The sequence below is a fragment of the Saimiri boliviensis genome, chromosome 1 (assembly GCF_048565385.1).
Source record: "Saimiri boliviensis isolate mSaiBol1 chromosome 1, mSaiBol1.pri, whole genome shotgun sequence".
NCBI classification, from domain to species: domain Eukaryota; kingdom Metazoa; phylum Chordata; class Mammalia; order Primates; family Cebidae; genus Saimiri; species Saimiri boliviensis.
Window position 1 is genome coordinate 207360462 of NC_133449.1, and position 19230 is coordinate 207379691.

General features: G+C 35.8%; 1 protein-coding gene across 9 annotated transcripts in view; it reads right to left on the reverse strand.

Moving 5' to 3' along the window:
- PAM (peptidylglycine alpha-amidating monooxygenase) overlaps nt 1-19230 on the reverse strand; it is a 282041-nt gene that overhangs the window by 251098 nt on the left and 11713 nt on the right. For 2 of the 9 annotated variants that reach the window (XM_074383131.1, XM_074383109.1), the window contains one exon: nt 13987-14034. The exons of the other annotated variants lie outside the window; for them this stretch is intronic. The gene's annotated coding sequence lies outside the window, so the exon portion shown is untranslated. The remainder of the gene's footprint in view (nt 1-13986; nt 14035-19230) is intronic. 9 annotated transcript variants of the gene reach the window in all.

Here is a 19230-nt window from a genome sequence, read left to right on the forward strand (position 1 = left end):
CTGTGCTGAGAATGGTTGGATAAGACAGAGATGGTACCTGTGCTCAGAAAGCGAAGAGCACAACAGTAATCAGAGTTTAAGCTAATGGACATCAAACGTTAGTTATTTTTGTAGTAAGTACTACACAGGAGGAGGACAGGATCCTATGAGACCTTACAGTTGTGATACCTAAATTTGTCCAGATTTAGGGTGCCAAGAAAACCTGAAATCTGAGGTGTGTGGATGCTGAAACTGAAAAGTGCATTCTAGGCCAACAAAAGAGCTTGGCCAACTCACTCCCCATTTGTTTCCAAAGCTCATAGGCAGGAGCAGCTTAGATGTGCTGTGCTAGGGACAGAAAGGCTGGTATGATTGGAGCTTAGAGGTCACACAGGGAGAAGAGGAGCACCAGGTAACAACAGGGAGAAAGATGAGGGTAGATGATGCAGAATTTTGAACTTGATTCAAGAGGTGAGGGAAACCATTCAAGTGTTCTGCAGTTAGATCTTCCTGAAGCTGTCACCCTCCAGCTGGTATGCTCCCTGATGGCAGACACTGGGCTCTATTCACCTTCTCCATTTAATCTTAGTCCAGTGGTCCTCATACAGTTGCATGCACATCCCAAGGGATACCCAAAGATACTTCAGTGTGCAAACTGACACAGAGGTAGTTTCAAGAGAATTAATTTCTAGATCTTTGGTTTTCATTTATATTATTTCCTAAAACTGTGCTGAAACTGAATTTGGAATCTACAAATTATTTTCTCCCACCCAGCTCTTCAGGTTTAGTTTTACTATGGAGCTTGTCTCATGGTAGGAAAACCGCAGGAGACCCAAATAAAAGGGTGATTCCAAATACTGGTGTTGGTATTAAAAAAATCAGTGATTCTAAGCAGCACTTTCTATTGCAACTCAGACCAGTTTTTTTTTTTTTTTTTTTTTTTTTTTTTGAGACGGAGTTTCGCTCTTGTTACCCAGGCTGGAGTGCAATGGCGCGATCTCGGCTCACCGCCACCTCCGCCTCCTGGGTTCAGGCAATTCTCCTGCCTCAGCCTTCTGAGTAGCTGGGATTACAGGCACGCGCCACCACGCCCAGCTAGTTTTTTTGTATTTTTAGTAGAGACGGGGTTTCACCATGTTGACCAAGATGGTCTCGATCTCTCGACCTCGTGATCCACCCGCCTCGGCCTCCCAAAGTGCTGGGATTACAGGCTTGAGCCACCGCGCGCAGCCCTCAGACGAGTTTTAATCTTTGCTTTAACTGACATTTAAGATAGTGCTAAGCAATGATCATTTAAACTAATTTATGGTGATAGAACATGGAATAATATTTTTCCCAGGAGATTCTGGACATAGTCAAAATTATTTATCTGAAATTTAACTGGGCATCTCTATTTTTATTTGCTAAATCTGGCAATACACCCACATTTTCATTTTGAATTGGGTCCCAAAAACTATGTAGCTGATCCTGGTCATGACAACAAGTATAAACATTTATTTCATAAGAAAAGTAACTGGGTAATTATATATGACACCAGTTGAGACCACACTTAGTGAAAATACCTTTTATTTGAGCTTTTTTCTTTCCTGCCCTTGCAGCCCCACACAGAAATACACTCTGCTATACAATCTTCCTGCCAAGTTTCCATCTTCGATGTATAAAAGTGGTACTGCCAAGTGGAAAATAAAAACGTGAAACTGAAGGCCCCTTAGCATCTCAGATACACCAAAAATATGGGGAATATAATGGAAGGAAAGAAAACTTTGAAAAGGCAGATTTTTTACAAAAGCACAATTTCTCAAAAAAAAAAAAAAAAAAAAAAACGTATTGAAAGAAAAAGTCGACATGTTGCCTGTACCAGGATTATCAGTAATAAAAAAAATTACAGAGAAAGAGAGAGACGGAGAAAGAGAGGGAGCAAGCGCTCTGGGAACTTAATTGATTCTGACTTTTCTACAACCTGGAACTTAAGAACCAAATATTGACTTTGGAAATATCTCTAAATCCTCTTACATGATTTTCACTTTTAAATATTATGCTTGAAAGATTTGCATTCACTTCTCACTTCTCAATAAATATAGATGTTTTTCTTTCAAGTATCTTTCTAAAACAAGAGTCAAGTTTTTTCTTTTTTTCTACAGCTGTCAATCATATTTATTATTTGCATCTACTTCAAACTCTTTTTGCAATAAAGTATTCCAAAATCTTCTCTTTCCTCTAGGGGAAAAACAAAGAATGAAACAAACAAGGAAGATGGCTTTATATAATCTTCACATTTCAGATCCTGATTTATTCCTGCTATGAACTTCATACCAGAGTTCTGCTTTAAATGCTTCAGATATGGACAAGATGAAAGAAGCACTTATACCCTATAAAGAGCAAATTCACCTTTGGTGTAAATGTTGGAGACGTGTGAGGAATGATTTACTCTTTGAAGAAAATATGATGTGTTCTGAAAGTGTTCAGGTTTGAAATTGTCCAAATGTTGAGCTCTAGGAATATCCATTTCACAAGCAAGGATGCAAACCCAATCCGTCCTTATTCAGTTCAAGATTTAAGGCTGGAGTAAGCAGTGAACAAGAACATGGATGTGGATGGCAGACTGGCCAGCTTCAGATCGCAGACCAGCCACTTATCCTTATGACCTTGAGCAAGTTTTTTAAGTTCCTGATGCCTCATCTAAATGAGGGAGATGAATGTAACAGTATCTATTTTCACAGAGTTGTTTTAAGTATTTAAAAAAGTATAGTTCTTAGAAGAACACGGCCAAGCCACAAGAAGCACGTAAAATGTTCTTATTATATTAGTATTAAAAATATTTCTGGGCTTAATCTATGAATGCAAATCCCAGTATATAATAGCTGACCTTCTCCCTTATTTTTCCTGGCATGCATTCTAAAGATCAAGGTTTTAAAGAAAAATGTTATTTTGTCTGTTATTTCCTATCAAGACTTAGAGCTTATAGAAAGCTAAAAATATTTTATAAATATAGCCTGGCTGAGCAGCATTGTAATGGGGTAAAAAGAACAGCACAGGGAACACCAAAGCCAGGAATTAAAGTCCTGATTCAGAACTAAGCAGTGAACTACACTTTAGCATTTAGGTTTTTACTCACTTGTAAAATGAGAAAGTACCCACTGAATTTCTAATATTTCTTACAAAACTAAAATTCTGATTTTGTAACCTTTAACACGAATGTCAAGCTTGTCATAAAGGAGTTCAATGAACTCTGACTTGCCAAAGGACCTTGTTGGAATAGTCTTTCTTGAAATTCTAGTGCTCTATGCTCTCATACTGCAAAATGTATCATCCTATACTGTACATAATTCAACCCTTCTAAAGCCAGGTGATAATATAATCCTAGTGTTAAATGATTCAAGAAAAAAAAAAAAAAAGAATTGAGGAATTATTAAAAGCTTTTCCTACTGGCTTCACCTGTCAAAAAAAATTAACAACATCTGTAGTATGGTATGCAGTGTTTTCATCCATATTAATTAATATCGTATCATTCTCATGACAGATTTTTGTAGCTGATAGAGATCTCAGAGTCGTGCTTCTAAAGCTGGGGCAGATTTACCCTCCAGGAGACATTTGGTAATGTCTGGAGTCATTTTGGTTAACACAGCTAGAGGAGTACACTGGCATCCAGTGGGTAGAAGCCAGAGATGCTGCCAAACAGCCTCCAAAGCATAGGACAGCTTACCACACCAAAGAATAACCTGACCCAAAATGTTAATTAAAAAAAAAAAAAAATGCTGAGGTTAAGAAACCTGCCTTAGAGCAATGATTTTTCACGGGGTGCAGTACTGCCCCCTAGTGTGAGATTCAGAAATCTAGTTGTCAGGGCTGGTATGGGGAGAGCTGCCAGCTTGAGTAGGCAGGAGTTCAGTCAGTCCAGACAGAGGTCATGCAATGTGCAAGACCTTTTCTTAATGAACTACCACACCGCATCCTACTTAAGTCTCAAATGTCTACAAATCACATAAGTAATAAACGTCTTTATGATGATCAGAGCTTACCGCCCAAATCTATTTTACATAAAAACACAAATATTTTTCACATGGTTCGAAAACTCTTATGTTTAGAAATGAAGTTACTACACGAATCAAGAAAGACAAAATTTTGTTTGATTTGGAGTTTTGCCAAGAATTCCTCATCATTTTGGAAACATCACATCACCGCCAACAACGTCAATTGTGGTACAGTAGTCTTTCCTTACCCTCGGGGCGTATGTTCGGACACTCCCAGTAAACGCTTGAAACTATGGGTAGTGCTGAATCCTATATATCCTATGTTTTTTAAAAATTTGATAACCCAGACGGCTAATGGGTGGGTAGCATATGTAATATGGATACAGTAGACAAAGACATGATTCACATCCTGGGTTGGATGGAGCAGGGTAACATATGTTTTCATCATGCTATTCAGAATGGTATACAATTTAAAACTTATAAATTGTTTGTTTCTGGAACTTTCCACTTAATAATATTTTTGGACCATGGTTGACCAAGGGTAACTGTATTCGGTTCCCTAGAGGGACAGAATTAATACGATCTATCTATCTATCTATATATCTTATAAGAGATTTACATATTTTTATTAAAATAATGTATTTTTAATTATGTTAAAATAATATATATATTTTATATTATTTTAATAAAAATTATATATTTTATTAAATATATAAATTCCCTTACTAGAAGAATTTAATATATATGCTTGAGGAGTATGGAGAGCCAGTCTGAGTCTCAAAGCTGAAGAACTTGGGAGTCTGATGTCGGAAAGCAGGAAGCATCCAGCATGGGAGAAAGATGCAGGCTGGGAGGCTAGGCCAGTCTTGCCTCTATACATTTTTCTGCCTGCTTTATATTTGCTGGCAGTTGATTAGATTGTGCACACCAAATTAAGGGTGGGTCTGCCTTCTCCAGCCCACTGACTCAAATGTTAATCTCCTTTGTTAACACCTTCACAAACATACCCAGGAACAATACTTGGCACATTTCAATTCAATGAAGTTGACACTCATATTAACCATGACGGTAACGGAAACCACAGATAAAGTGGGAGGGAGCTACTTTATTTGAGTGGTCAATATAACAAAGACATCAATCTGCATTCGTAGCTGTCACACATACTGTTATTCTACATACAGGCTCAAGCTTTTGAACACTTCATTAGGTCTTACAGTGTAATCATAACTAAACATTTACATATTGAATGAAATACATGTTATCTTATTATACATTATTTATTCCTGTCTTGTTTTTATGTTAAAATTAGGAATTACATATATACGTGTGTATATATATGCATATTTTTTGAATTGTACATTTAAGCGGGTTATATTACACATAAATTTCATTTCTTGGTAATAAAGAGGGCAATGCAAAACATAAAAAAGGAGACACTGGATCCAACAGGGTTGAGAATCTTTGCATTATAAAGTACCTCACTCAGTTCCTTCACTTTGCATGAGACAATCTGGAAGCACAGAGAGAAGCTCATCAGGTTTTCTGATGGCAAATCCAGGGAGTTTTCCACAACAGGTAATTCTATTCTACTCTGATTTTATATTCATACTATCAGTAGATCTCTGAGTACTAAGGACTGCCTGATTCAAATGTACACAAATTATTCCCTCCAAATACACAAACAAGATACACCTGACCTGTACAGCATCTACGTATAAAATATTACCATAGGAACCATGACAACGACAAACTGAGAAAACTGCCATCACCAACCTACCAGAAAACTAAGCTTCATTCATTTGGTTGTTTGCCTATGCAATCTTTCATGTAAAAACGAAGTGAATGAAAATGAAAATGACTCATTTCAGAGGTTTCTAATTTGGTAAGATTTAATCACCACAGGTCTCAAGTTTCCTCTGGAACAAAATGCCACAGACCAGGCTTTGGAAGGAAAACAATAATAATAATCTACTTCAGCAGTCCTATGACTCATTTTATCCATCATACAGGGTCCAGTCCTGTTTTTATTTCATTCTAAATGCCAGGGAGACCAAATGCCAGTTTCGATTATTCTGAATCCTTAATATGATTTTTGGTAATGTTACAATCTCCTCCCTGAAACCTTAATTTGCCCTCTTGTTTACTTGTCAAGTAAATATTAATTGAATGTTCCTTGTCTAAATAGTATACAGAATGCTCTGGGGAATTTTAAAGTAAAGACAAACTGTCTACCTTTGACAATGATAGCATCTAATGGGGAAGACAGAACAAATATAAACATATAAACACAAGTACAGGGCAATATCAAGGAGCAGGCAGAGGAACAAACGCAAGTATTACAGGAGGACACAAATCAACTCTTCCAAAAAAGATAAGTGGAGAGGTGAGAGCAGAAAGGCAACTCTTCCACCTCCTTTTTAATTCTCTATGATGTAGGTTTTCTCCTTTATTTTTTTTTCTGCCTAATGGGGTTCAAGAGGTGCTTACTTGATCTCAGCTGGCCAACCCCAAGACGACACAATGCCATTCAACTGTGAAGTCACAAGTAACACAATTCTGCCTGCAGAAGAAATGATTGCAGGTCTCTCAAGGGCAAACCAAAATTTGTCAGGTGACCTTTCATTTACAGCACCACAGAAGAAAAATAAATAGAACTATCCCATATTAATCTCTAATCCAGCAAACAATTTTCTCTCTTTTTATAATCCATAAAAATAGAGAACAATAGCTTAAATTACCTTTGCTTTGTAGGAAAAAAAAAAAAAAAAGCTTAAGTCAATATGCTCTCTATTTCTGGGGGAAAATAAAATACCTCCACAGAGGAAACCAGGCCCGGGAATGAATGGTGACATTCCCTGTTTCTCACATATTCAAGTATAAATCACCAACTTCTTAGCTGAAGGGCTGTTTTCTTAACGTGAATATTACCTACAAATTCCTTCTGGGAAGAAAGGGCCTCATATGGGTTAATTTTTAAATTTTCCAGTAGAATTCCTCTCTCAGACCATTAGGTCACTTCCCCCCCCAGAAACCCCCACCTAAATACTTGACTTTACTAGAAAGTTTTATTCATTTAACTAATATTTATATAACACCTGGTATGTTCCAGGAAACTGTTGTGAAAATCCTAGCCTAAGGAGCTTCAATTCTAGTGGGAACAGATAATAGGGCTCGGGGAGTAAATTATATGTTAGATAATAGCAAGGTTTATGGGGAAAAGGAGAGCAGGGCAAAACAATCAAGTAGTAGATGTGAATGTTTGCAATTTTAAAAAGGGTAGTCAAGGTAAGTCTCAATGAGTAACAATGAGACTTGAACAGTTTTCAGTTCCTAAAAAAACTCCCCTTTCTCTCTAGATTATGTCCATTCATAATATTGCTTCACTGTTTTCATTTTTATATTACCCACTTTTATTGCTACATGGTGATTTTTAAAAATATTCATTGCAACTAAGATAAAGTTCCATGTTCAGAAAACTGCCCTACAATACAAATATCCCTTAATTCTAGTATTAAGTAGTTAAGAAAAAAAATGCAAAATTATAAAACAACTAAAATAAAAAACTTTTCTACATAATTGCAAAAACAAATCAGAAAATACAAGGAAGCAGAAGGGAAGAAGCACCCATTCACAAAATTTAAAAACAAAAACCAAAAAAAACCCACTAAATATAAAGAAATGCCCTAATAAGAAATGTGCGACATACAAAAGGAAAAAAAAAAATTTGCTTAGAACCATAAATGCAGTTGTAGTTATACAACAATGTGAAATGCATATTGTTGGCCAGTATCCTAGTACTATAAACAAAAGTTCCAGAGATCTTTTGCAGAACAATGTGAATATACTTAATACTGCTTAACTGTACACTCTAAAAATGGTTAAGATGGTAAATTTTATGTGTGTGTTATTTTTTAACCACATTTTTAAAAAGTTCTAAAAACAGACAAACCTGACAAAACAACAATGGGGGAAAGATTTCCTATTTTATAAATGCTTCTGGGAAAACTAGCTAGCCATATGCCGAAAACTGAAACTGGACCCCTTCCTCATGCCTTATATAAAAATTAACTCAAGATGGATTAAAGACTTAAATATAAAATCCAAAACCATAAAAACCCTAGAAGAAAATCTAGGCAATACCATTCAGGACATAGGCATGGGAACAGATTTCATGACAAAAACATAAAAAGCAATTGCAACAAAAACACAAATTGACAAATGCAATCTAATTAAACTAAAGAGCTTCTGCACAGCAAATGAAACTCTCATAAGAGTGAAAAGATAACCTACAGAATGGGAGAAAAGTTTTGCAATCTATCCACTTGACAAAGGCCTGATATCTAGAATCTATAAAGAACTTAAACAAATTTATAAGAAAAAAACAACCCCATCAAAAAGTGGGCACAGGATGACATGAACAGACACTTCTCAAAAGAAAATTTATGTGGCCAATAAACATATGAAAAAAGGTCAACATCACTGATCATTAGAGAAATGCAAATCAAAACCACAATGAGATACCATCTAATGCCAGTCAGAATGGTGATTATTAAAAAGTCAATAAACGGATGCTGGCAAGGCTATGGAGAAACAGGAATGTTTTTACACTGTTGGTGGGAATGTAAATTAGTTGAAACATTGCAGAAGACAGTGTGGTGATTCCTCAAGGATCTAGAACCAGAAATGCCATTTGTCCCAGCAATCCCATTACTGGGTATATACCCCAAGGAATAAAAATCATTCTATTATAAAGATACATGCACACATATGTTTATTGCAGCACTATTCACAATAGCAAAGACATGGAATCTACCCAAATGCCCATCAATGATAAACTGAATAAAGAAAATATGGTACACATCCACTATGGAATACTATGCAGCCATAAGAAGGAATGAGATCTTGTTCTTTGCAGGGACATGGATGGAGATGGAAGCCATTATCCTCAGCAACTAACACAGGAACAGAAAACCAAACATGCACGTTCTCACTCATAAGTGGGAGCTGAACAATGAGAATACATGGACACAGGGAAGGGAGCAACACACATTGGGGCCTTTCAGGGTGTGGTAGGGAGGGAGAGCATCAGAATAAGTGGCTAATGCTTAATACCTAGGAGATGGGGTGATAGGTACAGAAAACCACCATGGCATATGTTTACCTATGTAACAAACCTTCACATCCTGCACATGTATCCCAGAACTTCAAATAAAATAAAATAAAATTTAAAAAATTAAGTTCTAAAAATAGACAAAAATACTTAGAGTAACACAAAATTCTTCACGTTACACCAAAGTACCAACACTGTAGACCAGAGAATAGTGTCATATTGACAACCTTGCTTTAAATGTTTTTTCAGGCCATATTCAATTTGACCAAATTATCTAAAGTGCAATAAAAGTCATATTTAAATTGATGGGGAAGAAATAATGATTCATTTAATGATGTTGAATCAATTAGTAAAATCCATGGAAAAAATACATAGACAATATCTTATAACACATTTAAAATTAAATTCCAGAATTAAGTAGTTAATCATAAAATGTAAAATTACAAAACAACTAGAATAAAAATACAGGTAACTATTACCTGACCTTGCAGTAAGAATATTTTTATAAAAATAAAAATAATAGAGGGAAATAAAAGAAACAGAAAAGTAGAGAAGATAAATGTAATGAATTTCTCTTCACTAACATAATTATCTTTAGTAAGTGAATTACATAAAAATTAAAGTATTAAGTATGTTGAAAAAATTCACCAGGTATACAACCAAAAGGCAAACAAAGAGACAAAATGAATTGCAAAATATCTGACAACGGGTTGATAACCTTTATAAATAGTTCGCATGTATCAATATGTAAAGAACAAATAACATATAATTATAGAAGTTACAAAAGAATAAAAAATTTAAATGTTCAATAAGTACATGAAAAACTGTACCACCTCAATAGTAATTAAAGAAATAACAATACTTACATACAGACTTCTTACTCCCTATTGTACATAGCTTCAACTGCCGTATGTCTGCTTTCTATCTGCTTTCTAGCTTCATCCTTCCACAAGTGTTTTAACTAGAAATAAAATTTTCTGCTATTTTCCAGATGAAAAACTGACACAGAAAAGTCACATTCCAAGGCACGGTAGTCTGACTTTGGAGTGGCTCTCTTAATTCCCACACTATACTGCTGCCATAAATAAAAATAAGAGAACACTTATATACCTTTAGTGGGAGTATAAATTAGTTCAACCATTGTGGAAAGCAGAAGGAGTAGGGCAATTCCTCAGTGTGCTAAAAGTAGAACTACCATTCGATCCAGCAATCCCATCACTGGGTATATACTCAGAGGAACAGAAATCATTCTATCATAAAAACACAAGACCATCAATGTTCACTGCAGCACTGTTCACAATAGCAAAGACACAGAGTCAACCTAACTGCTCATCAATCACAGACTGGATAAAGAAAATGTGGTTAGATATGCCATGGAATACTATGCAGCCATAAAAAAGAATGAGATCATGTCTTTTTAGGAACATGGGTGGAGCTGGAGGCTTTCACCTTGTCAAACTAATTCAGGAACAGAAAACCAAATGCCCCAAGTTCTCACTTATAAGTGGGGGCTAAATGATAAGAACTGTGAACACAACACAAAGAAGGAAACAGCAGACACTGGGTCTACTTGAGGTGGAGGGTGGGAGGAGGGAGAGGAAGAGAAAAGATAGCTATTGGGTACCGGGTTTAATACCTGGGTGACAAAATAATCTGTACAACAAACCTCTGTGACACAAGTTTACTTATGTAACAAACCTTCGCATGTACCCCCGAACCTAAAATAAGTTAATAAAGAATAAATTAATTAACTAATTATTTAAAAATAAAAAGGAGAAAGCTTTTTACTGTATTAAATGTTGCCTAGGGCAGACCTCCATAACTAGGCCCACAAGCCAAATGCCCTGCTCACTGTTTCCGCACTGCCTGCAAGCTAAGAATGAATGTTTTTTACATTTTTTAATTGCTGAAAACAAATTTTAAAGAGAGCAAGCGATACTTTGTTTCACATAAAAATCATATGAAATTTAATTTCAATGTCCCTAAATAAAATTTTATGTGTTGCCTATTGTTGCTTGTGTGCTGTAACAAAAGAACTGAGTAGTTGCAACAGAGATCACATGTGGTCTACAAAGTCTAAAGTATTTACCATCTGGTCCTTTACAGAGAGTCTGCTGACTTCTACTACAGGATGTGGTAAACTGTGAATTCTTCCACACCGTCACTGGAAATGGCAATAAAATATAATACAAAGCAAGAATGATAAATCTTCCTAACTCAGAAATTTTATTTTATCACAACGAAATGTAAAATTTACCGAAAATGGTATGTAAAAATATTGTAGCACTGTGAACCCAGGAAATCTGACTCTAGGCCCCCTAAGCTCAGGACCGGGTCTAGCATGAGGTCTGCGCTTAAATGCTGAGCCAATGTCTTGACTCTCAAGTAGGTAAAATAGTTTTCCAAGTTTGTCAAGTAACACCGGTTAAAATTGGCATTCCTGAGGCCCTATTACTCTGTACTGACTGCCAACACCTTGATATTATTACTACCAAGGTATATGACACATTTATTTCAAAATATATTGTTTTGATAGCTTGAATCACATGAAACTCCAGATATTTGAAAATTTATGATGCGTTAAACTCATGAAATTAAAAGGCAGACACAGTTTAAAAATAAAATCTTTCCTAAGTATGTATGAACCCAAAATTGACAGTTTACTAGTTTACTTTCAGTAAAATATCAACATCTGTCACATAAATTAATGTAATTTCTCAAATTTTGTTTTATAGTTTTGTGGGCATTTAGTAAATTTGTTTTATAGCTGTATAAGTGCTATAAACTAAGACATTTACTCCAACTTTGAATATATTTAAGTAACATTATGAAAAATATAATTAAGTCAAACTGGAAGTGAGGATATTTTACTTTGAAAGGGGTCTGTATCGTTCACATATTTGAGAACCATGTTCCTATCTCTTGAATTGCACAACCATCCTATCACATAAGTTTGAGAAAAAACAAAATGCAATCCCCTCTTGCTCTGTCTCACAAGCTTGGTATTGGTGGGCAACCACACAGGGCAAGAATCAGGATGAGGAAGAAGGCACAAAATGGACCATTTTCAAACTCCCTCACGTGCAAAACAAAACAGTTACCTTTATGAGCCTTAATTTTCTCCTCTGTAAAACAGGGATGAAGGTTTACACTGCAGGGTCATAGAAAACATTAGAGGTACTCTACGTAAGGTATACAACGTATAATAATAATGATATTCAACATTTACTAAGCAGTTAACCCTGTGCCAGGCATTTTCTATGCATTTTACGTACATTAATCTCAGAGAATAATTACAACGACTACACTGTATGAAGTGACACCAACACAACCCTGTTTCAAAGAGGATAAAGCTTGAGACGCTCAGAGGGTTCTCATTAATTTGCCCAAGGTCACGTAGCTATTACAATAAGAGGCAGAGTCAAGACTTGACTCAAATGTCTAATTCCAGAAGGAAGCTGGTTTTCCTCTCCACTCTACAAAATGACTTCCACAAATGGGAACAATTATTATAATTCTGATGTCCATAGTTTACAAGGAAAAGAAAACATAAATATTTTTTCTTTTAAACCCAGCCACAGCCCTTCTAACATACCACAGCCCCTCTAGGGGCAGGTAGGTGGCAGAGGGCTCCAAGCCATTGGGGTGACTAACCTTTTCAAAACATTATTTTACAGTTGGCACCAGACTTCTCTCTATAAAATCTGGAGCATATGGCGCAACTTTATTTTTGAAAGGCTTCAAAATTCTAGCCAACAACAGTGTAAACATTCATTTCCTCCTCTCAGGAATTTGAAAGGTCACTTCCCGTTTCTTCCCTTTGTGATCCTGTAGGTGAAAATGCTAGACCAAGACACCAGACATGAAGACAAAGTAGTTAGGAGAAGGAACCGGTCATATATTCACCAAGGTTGTTGTACAGATGAAAATCTGCTTGGTAAACATTGTGAGGTTGGTAACTTAAATCCCAGGAGGACTGCACTTTCAAAATTAAGACTACTTTCTTCCTAGCTTCTACATTTCCCCTGTTGAGAGTACAGCGCTAACAACAAACTTCAATTTTATCCCCACTTGGCAAATGGGTTTGTTTTCATTTTTAAAAGACAACCAAAATCATTATTATAACAGAACTATAGAATGTTTAGCAATGGAATCCAAGAATGTTACTAGGTGGCATAGTTCCCAACCACCCCTAAACTCCATGCCCTGGAATCAAGTATATATTCTACTGAAAAATAAAGGTTTTAAATTTATAGTACTGACCTCTCTCAACTTGTCTGAAGAGAATCTAAATGGCCAGTAGGAGTTTATAACTACCAAAATGCTTAACCAAAACTGTGGCTTTTTTTTTTTTCTCTACACAGCTGCGATCTTCAATGGCTTCACTATACAAAATATTATATGGACATACTGTAACAGCAGGTTTGAAAGCAAATATAAACCCCTTTGGGGATCAATACAACTGTTATCACCTTAAAACAAACAAACAAAAACCTAGAGACACAATTAAAGCTATTTTTTCACGGACTACAGAGAGTATTTGCAAAAATTATTAACTATTATTAAAATATAGTTCCAAACTCATTCTATGAGGGCAATATTACCCTGATACTACAACCAGACAAAGATACATTAAAAAAAGAAAACTAAGGGGTATAATAGAAATTCAGGGAGAGAACTTGAGCTTGTGTTTGGCTTGCTCACTTCACCTTGTGTTATTTTAGAACTTAGAGAATGGAGCAAGTCACGGAGAAAAATGACCATCCTAGAAAAACAGGAATTACAGTAAAAATCTACCAGAAATGGAGACCTCCTCATATCTACTCATGCTTTACCTTAAAATTTTAAATATGTAATATATATCTTATGCCTATATTAAATACATATAATCTTAATTTAAACACAAGTACAGTAATTCCCTTTTACCTGTGATTTTGTTTTCCAAAGTTTCAGTTACCTCGAGTTAACCTCGGTCTGAAAATAACAAATAGAAAATTCCAGAAATAAACATGAGTTAAACGATGTAAGAAAAAAAAAAAAAAAGAAAGAAAACTATAGGCCAATATCCCTGATTACCATTGATACAAAAATCCTCAAAAAAATAATAGCAAATTGAGTGCAATTAACACATTATAAAGATCATTCATCATGACCCAGTTGGATTTATCCCAGGGATGCAAGGAAGGTTTAACATACACAAATCAATCAATGTGATACATCATCTCAACGGAATGAAAGACAAAAACCTTATGATCATCACGATTGATGCTGGAAAAGCATATAATAAAATTCAACATCCTTTCATGATAAAACCCACAGAAAACTGGGTCTAGAAGGAACACACTTCAACGTAATAAAAGCCATATGTGACAGACCCACAGCTAGTATCTTACTGGATGGGAAAAAACTGAAAGCCTTTCCTCTAAGATCTTTATGACAAGGATACCCACTGTCACTTGTTAGTCAACATGGTACTGGAAGTCCTAACTAGAACAATCAGAGAAGAGAAAGAAATAAAGAGCATCCAAACTGAAAAGAAAGAATTCAGATTATCCTTGTTTGCAGATGATACGACCTTATATCTGGAAAAACCTAAAGACTCCACCAAAAAACTATTAGAACTAATAACCAAATTCACTAAAGTTGCAGAATACAAATCAATATACAAAAGACCAACATATAAAAATCAGCAGCATTTCTATATACCAACAGCAAACGATTTGAAGAAATTTTTAAAAATCCTATTAACAATAGCCACAAATAAAATTCAATGCCTATGAATTAATCAAAGATGTAAAAGATCTCTACAATGAAAACTATAAAACACTGATGAAAGAAATTGAAGAGGACACATACACACATACAAATGGAAATATACCTTATGGTCATGGATTGGAAGAATCAATATTGGTAAAATGTCCATACTACCCAAAGCAATCTACAGATTCAATGCAATCTCTATCAAAATACCAGTGATATTCTCTATAGAAGTGGGAAAAAAATCCCAAGATGTATATGGATTCACAAAAGACCCAGAATAGCCAAAGTTATCCTGAGCAAAACGAACAAAACTAGAGGAATGACATTAACTGATTTTAAATTATACCACACAGCTATAGTAACCAAAACAGCATGGTACTGGCATAAAAATGGACACATAATCTGAAGGAACAGAACAGAGAACCCCAAAAATAATTCAAACATCTAAATGAACTCATTTTCAACAAAGTTGATCAGAACAGACATTGGGGAAATGACAGTCTCTTCAATAAATGGTCCTGGAAAAACTGGATGCCTACATGCAGATGAATGAAACTAGGCCCCTATCTCTTACCATATACAAAAATCAAATCAAAATTGATTAAAGACTTAAATCTAAGAACTCAAACTATAAAACTTCTACCAGAAAACTTTGGGAAAACTCTCCCAAAGTTTGGTATGGAGAAAGATTTCTTGAGTAATACCCCATAAGCACAGGCCACCAAAGCAAGAATGGACAGATAGGATCCTATCAAGTTAAAGAGCTTCTGCACAGCAAAGGAAGCAATCAACAAAGTGAAGAGGCAATCCACAGAATGGGAGGAAACGTTTGCACACTATCCATCTGACAAAGGATTAGTAACCAAAATATATAAGGAGCTCCAACAACCCTACTGGAAAAAAAATCTGATAATCCAGTTAAAAAATGGGCAAAAGATCTGAATAGACATTTCTCAAAAGAAGACATACACATGACAGATATATATATATATGAAAAGGCACTCAATTTCATTGATCATCAGAAATGCAAATAAAAACTACAATGAAATGTCATTTTATCCAGTTAAAATGGCTTTTTTTTCCAAAAGACATGAGGTAACAAATGCTAGTGAGGATGTGGAATAAAGGGAACCCTTGAACACTGTTGGTGGGAATATAAATTAGTACAACCACTATGGAGAACAGCTTGAAGGTTCCTTAAAAAACTAAAAATAGAGCTACCATAAGAGTCAGTAATTTCCTTTCTTTGGATTCTCTATGTCCCACTGCCAGATATACACCCAAAGAAAGGAAATCAGTATGTTGAAGAGGTATCTGCACTCTGATGTTTACTGCAGCCCTGTTCACAATAGCCAAGATTTGGAAACAACCTAAGTGTCCATCAATAGATCAATGGACAGAGAAAATATGGTACATATACAGAATGGAGTACTATTTAGCCATAAAAAAGAATGGGATCTGCCATTTGCAACAACATGGATGTAATCGGAGGTCATTATGTTCAGTGAAATAAGCCAGGCACAGAAAGACAAATTTTGCATGTTCTCACTTATTTGTGGGAGCCAAAGATAAAAACAATTGAACTCAGGCCGGGCACGGTGGCTCATGCCTGTAATCCCAGCACTTTGGGAGGCTGAGGTGGGTGGATCACGAGGTCAAGAGATCGAGACCATCCTGGTCAACATGGTGAAACCCCGTCTCTACTGAAAATACAAAAAATCAGCTGGGCATGGTGGTGCGTGCCTGTAATCCCAGCTACTCAGGAGGCTGAGGCAGGAGAATAACCTGAACCCAGGAGGCGGAGGTTGCGGTGAGCCAAGATCACGCCATTGCACTCCAGCCTGGGTAACAAGAGCAAAACTCCATGTCAAAAAAAAAAAAAAAAAAAAAGAAAAGAAAACAATTGCACTCATGGAGATAGCAGAATGATGGTTACAAGACTGGGAAGGGAAGTGGAGAAGTTGGAGGGGGTGGAGTTGGTTAATGAGCATAAATAATGAAAGAATAAATAAGATCTATTATGTGATAGCACAACAGGGTGACTATAGTCAATAATAATGCACATTTTAAAATAACTAAAAAAGTACAATTAGGTTGTAACACACAACAAAATGTGTAAGGTAATGGATACCCAATTTACTCTGTGGTTATTACATATTGTATGTCTGTATCAAAGTATCTCATATGCCCCATAAATATATACACCTACTAGGTACCTAGAAAATTAAAAATTAAAGAAGTTTTAGAAAAAATTTAAAAAGAAATGGTTAGGTATGAATCAGAGTAGATAATACTAATGGTAGCAACAGTAGTTAACACCATTATAGTAATTATAAAAGTAGTAGTAGTCTTTGTCGTTGTTATCACAGTAGTGTACTGAGTACTTGCTGTATGCTGGTCTCCATTCTAGGTGCATTACATGGATGAGCTTATTAATTCCCACATGACTAGCTTTCCAGAGTGACACAGGCCCCCAATCCAGAGTCTGTGGATTCAAATTCCTGGTCTCACCACTTAGAACCTATATAACCTTGGGCAAACTACTTTAACCTCTGTGAGCCTCATTTTCCTACATCTACTTGAGAGGACACCAAGAGGAAATTTGCTTTTATAACAGCAGTGAAATCTAATATTCATTATTTGTCTTTTTCCTTAATTTTTGTCTACAAAAACCAATAAGCAGAAATAAACAATCTATGGCTATTTTTCCTTTAGTGAAAATCTTCATGCAGCATTAATAATGAAGTAATTTAATGAAAGTACGGCAATTAAGAATGTTTTCTATCACATAGCAATTTGGAATACAGGGGCTGTACTAAGACAGATCTTCTGGTTGACAACAAACAGCCACTTTTGTGGATAAAGGTCAAGTATTCAATTTCTATTCACTGTATCTGCATGAATTCCTACAACAGCCTTCTTAAATATGCTCTATGTGCCATGCATTTTGTTGTGTGTTAGAACCTAATTATACTTTTTTAGTTATTTTAAAATGTATATTATTATTGGCTATAGTCACCCTGTTGTGCTATCAAGTACCAGATCTTGTTTATTCTTTCATTATTTATGCCCATTAATCAATCCCACCTCCCCTCCAACTTCTCCACTTCCCTTTCCGGTCTCTGGTAACCATCATTCTGTTAGGAAATTTCAAATGATTAAACTTTTAAACTGGCCAGCCAGGTACACAAGGAAGCAAAACAACAGATTCAGACACCTACCTCAACATGAAGCACAGGCTATTCTAACACCAAAATAAGAGGCCATATGAAGATTAAAGCACACTCATCAGATTAAATGTGACATCTTAATGCCGAATCTGGATAAAATGCCACAAAAGATGCACTTATGTATTCGCCAACATCAACAGGTCAAAATGTGTCCAATTCTTTTCTGCACTATTGAAAAACAGCAATGCAAAATAAAAACAAACCAAATGAAAACGGATGCGAAAAAAACGTATATAATATTAAAGAAAGCTTTAATTCTAAGAGGAAGTAAATTTTTATAAACCCAGGCTAGGGCATTTAATAAGATAAAAACCATGAGCCCTTCTGGGTGTTTAACAGAGAGACGTCAATCTGTGCCATGGAACCACATGTGGCCTTCCAGAAAGTCAAAGGGTCTACAGGAACCAGATTTTACAGAAAAAGAAAGAAAGGAAGAAGGTAAGAAAGGAAGGAAGAAGGAAAGAAAGAGAGAAAGAAAGAGAAAGAAAAATAAAGAAAAAAATATGAATTGGATATTTTCCCACTTACGTCAGTATAAAAACTGAATGTACTATTAAAATTTGCAGGAAAATTTAATGAGTTCTTTTGCTCCTTCTCTTGGCTGGCCTGCTCTACTCTAATCTAGACCAAGTTAAAATTAACGGGACTTGTTGAACTCTGAAGAAGTTTATGTGAATGTTCAGAATTTCACATCTAACTTTCATCAAGTATTTCATTTATTTTGCCTTATATTGGGGTCCCAAGCCCTCTGGCCACAAACTAATACTGGCCTGTGGTCTGTTAGGAAAAGGGTCACACAGCAAGAGGTGAGCAGTGGGCAAGCAAACCAAGCTTCATCTGTATTTAGAGTCACTCCCCATAGTTCACATTACCACCTGAGCTCTGCCTTCTGTCAGATCAGCTGCAGCATTAGACTCATAGGAGCAGGAACCCTAACATCATCTGGATACAAGAGGGATCTAGGTTGCAGTCTCCTTATGAGAATCGAATGGCTGATGATCTATCACTGTCTCCCATCACCCCTAGAGGACAATCAAGTTGCAGGAAAGCAAGCTCAGGGTTCCCACCAATTCTACATTATGGTAAGTTGTCTAATTATTTTATTATATATTACAATGGAATCATAGTAAATACAGAGTGCACAATCAATGTAATGCACTTGAATCATCCCCAAACCATC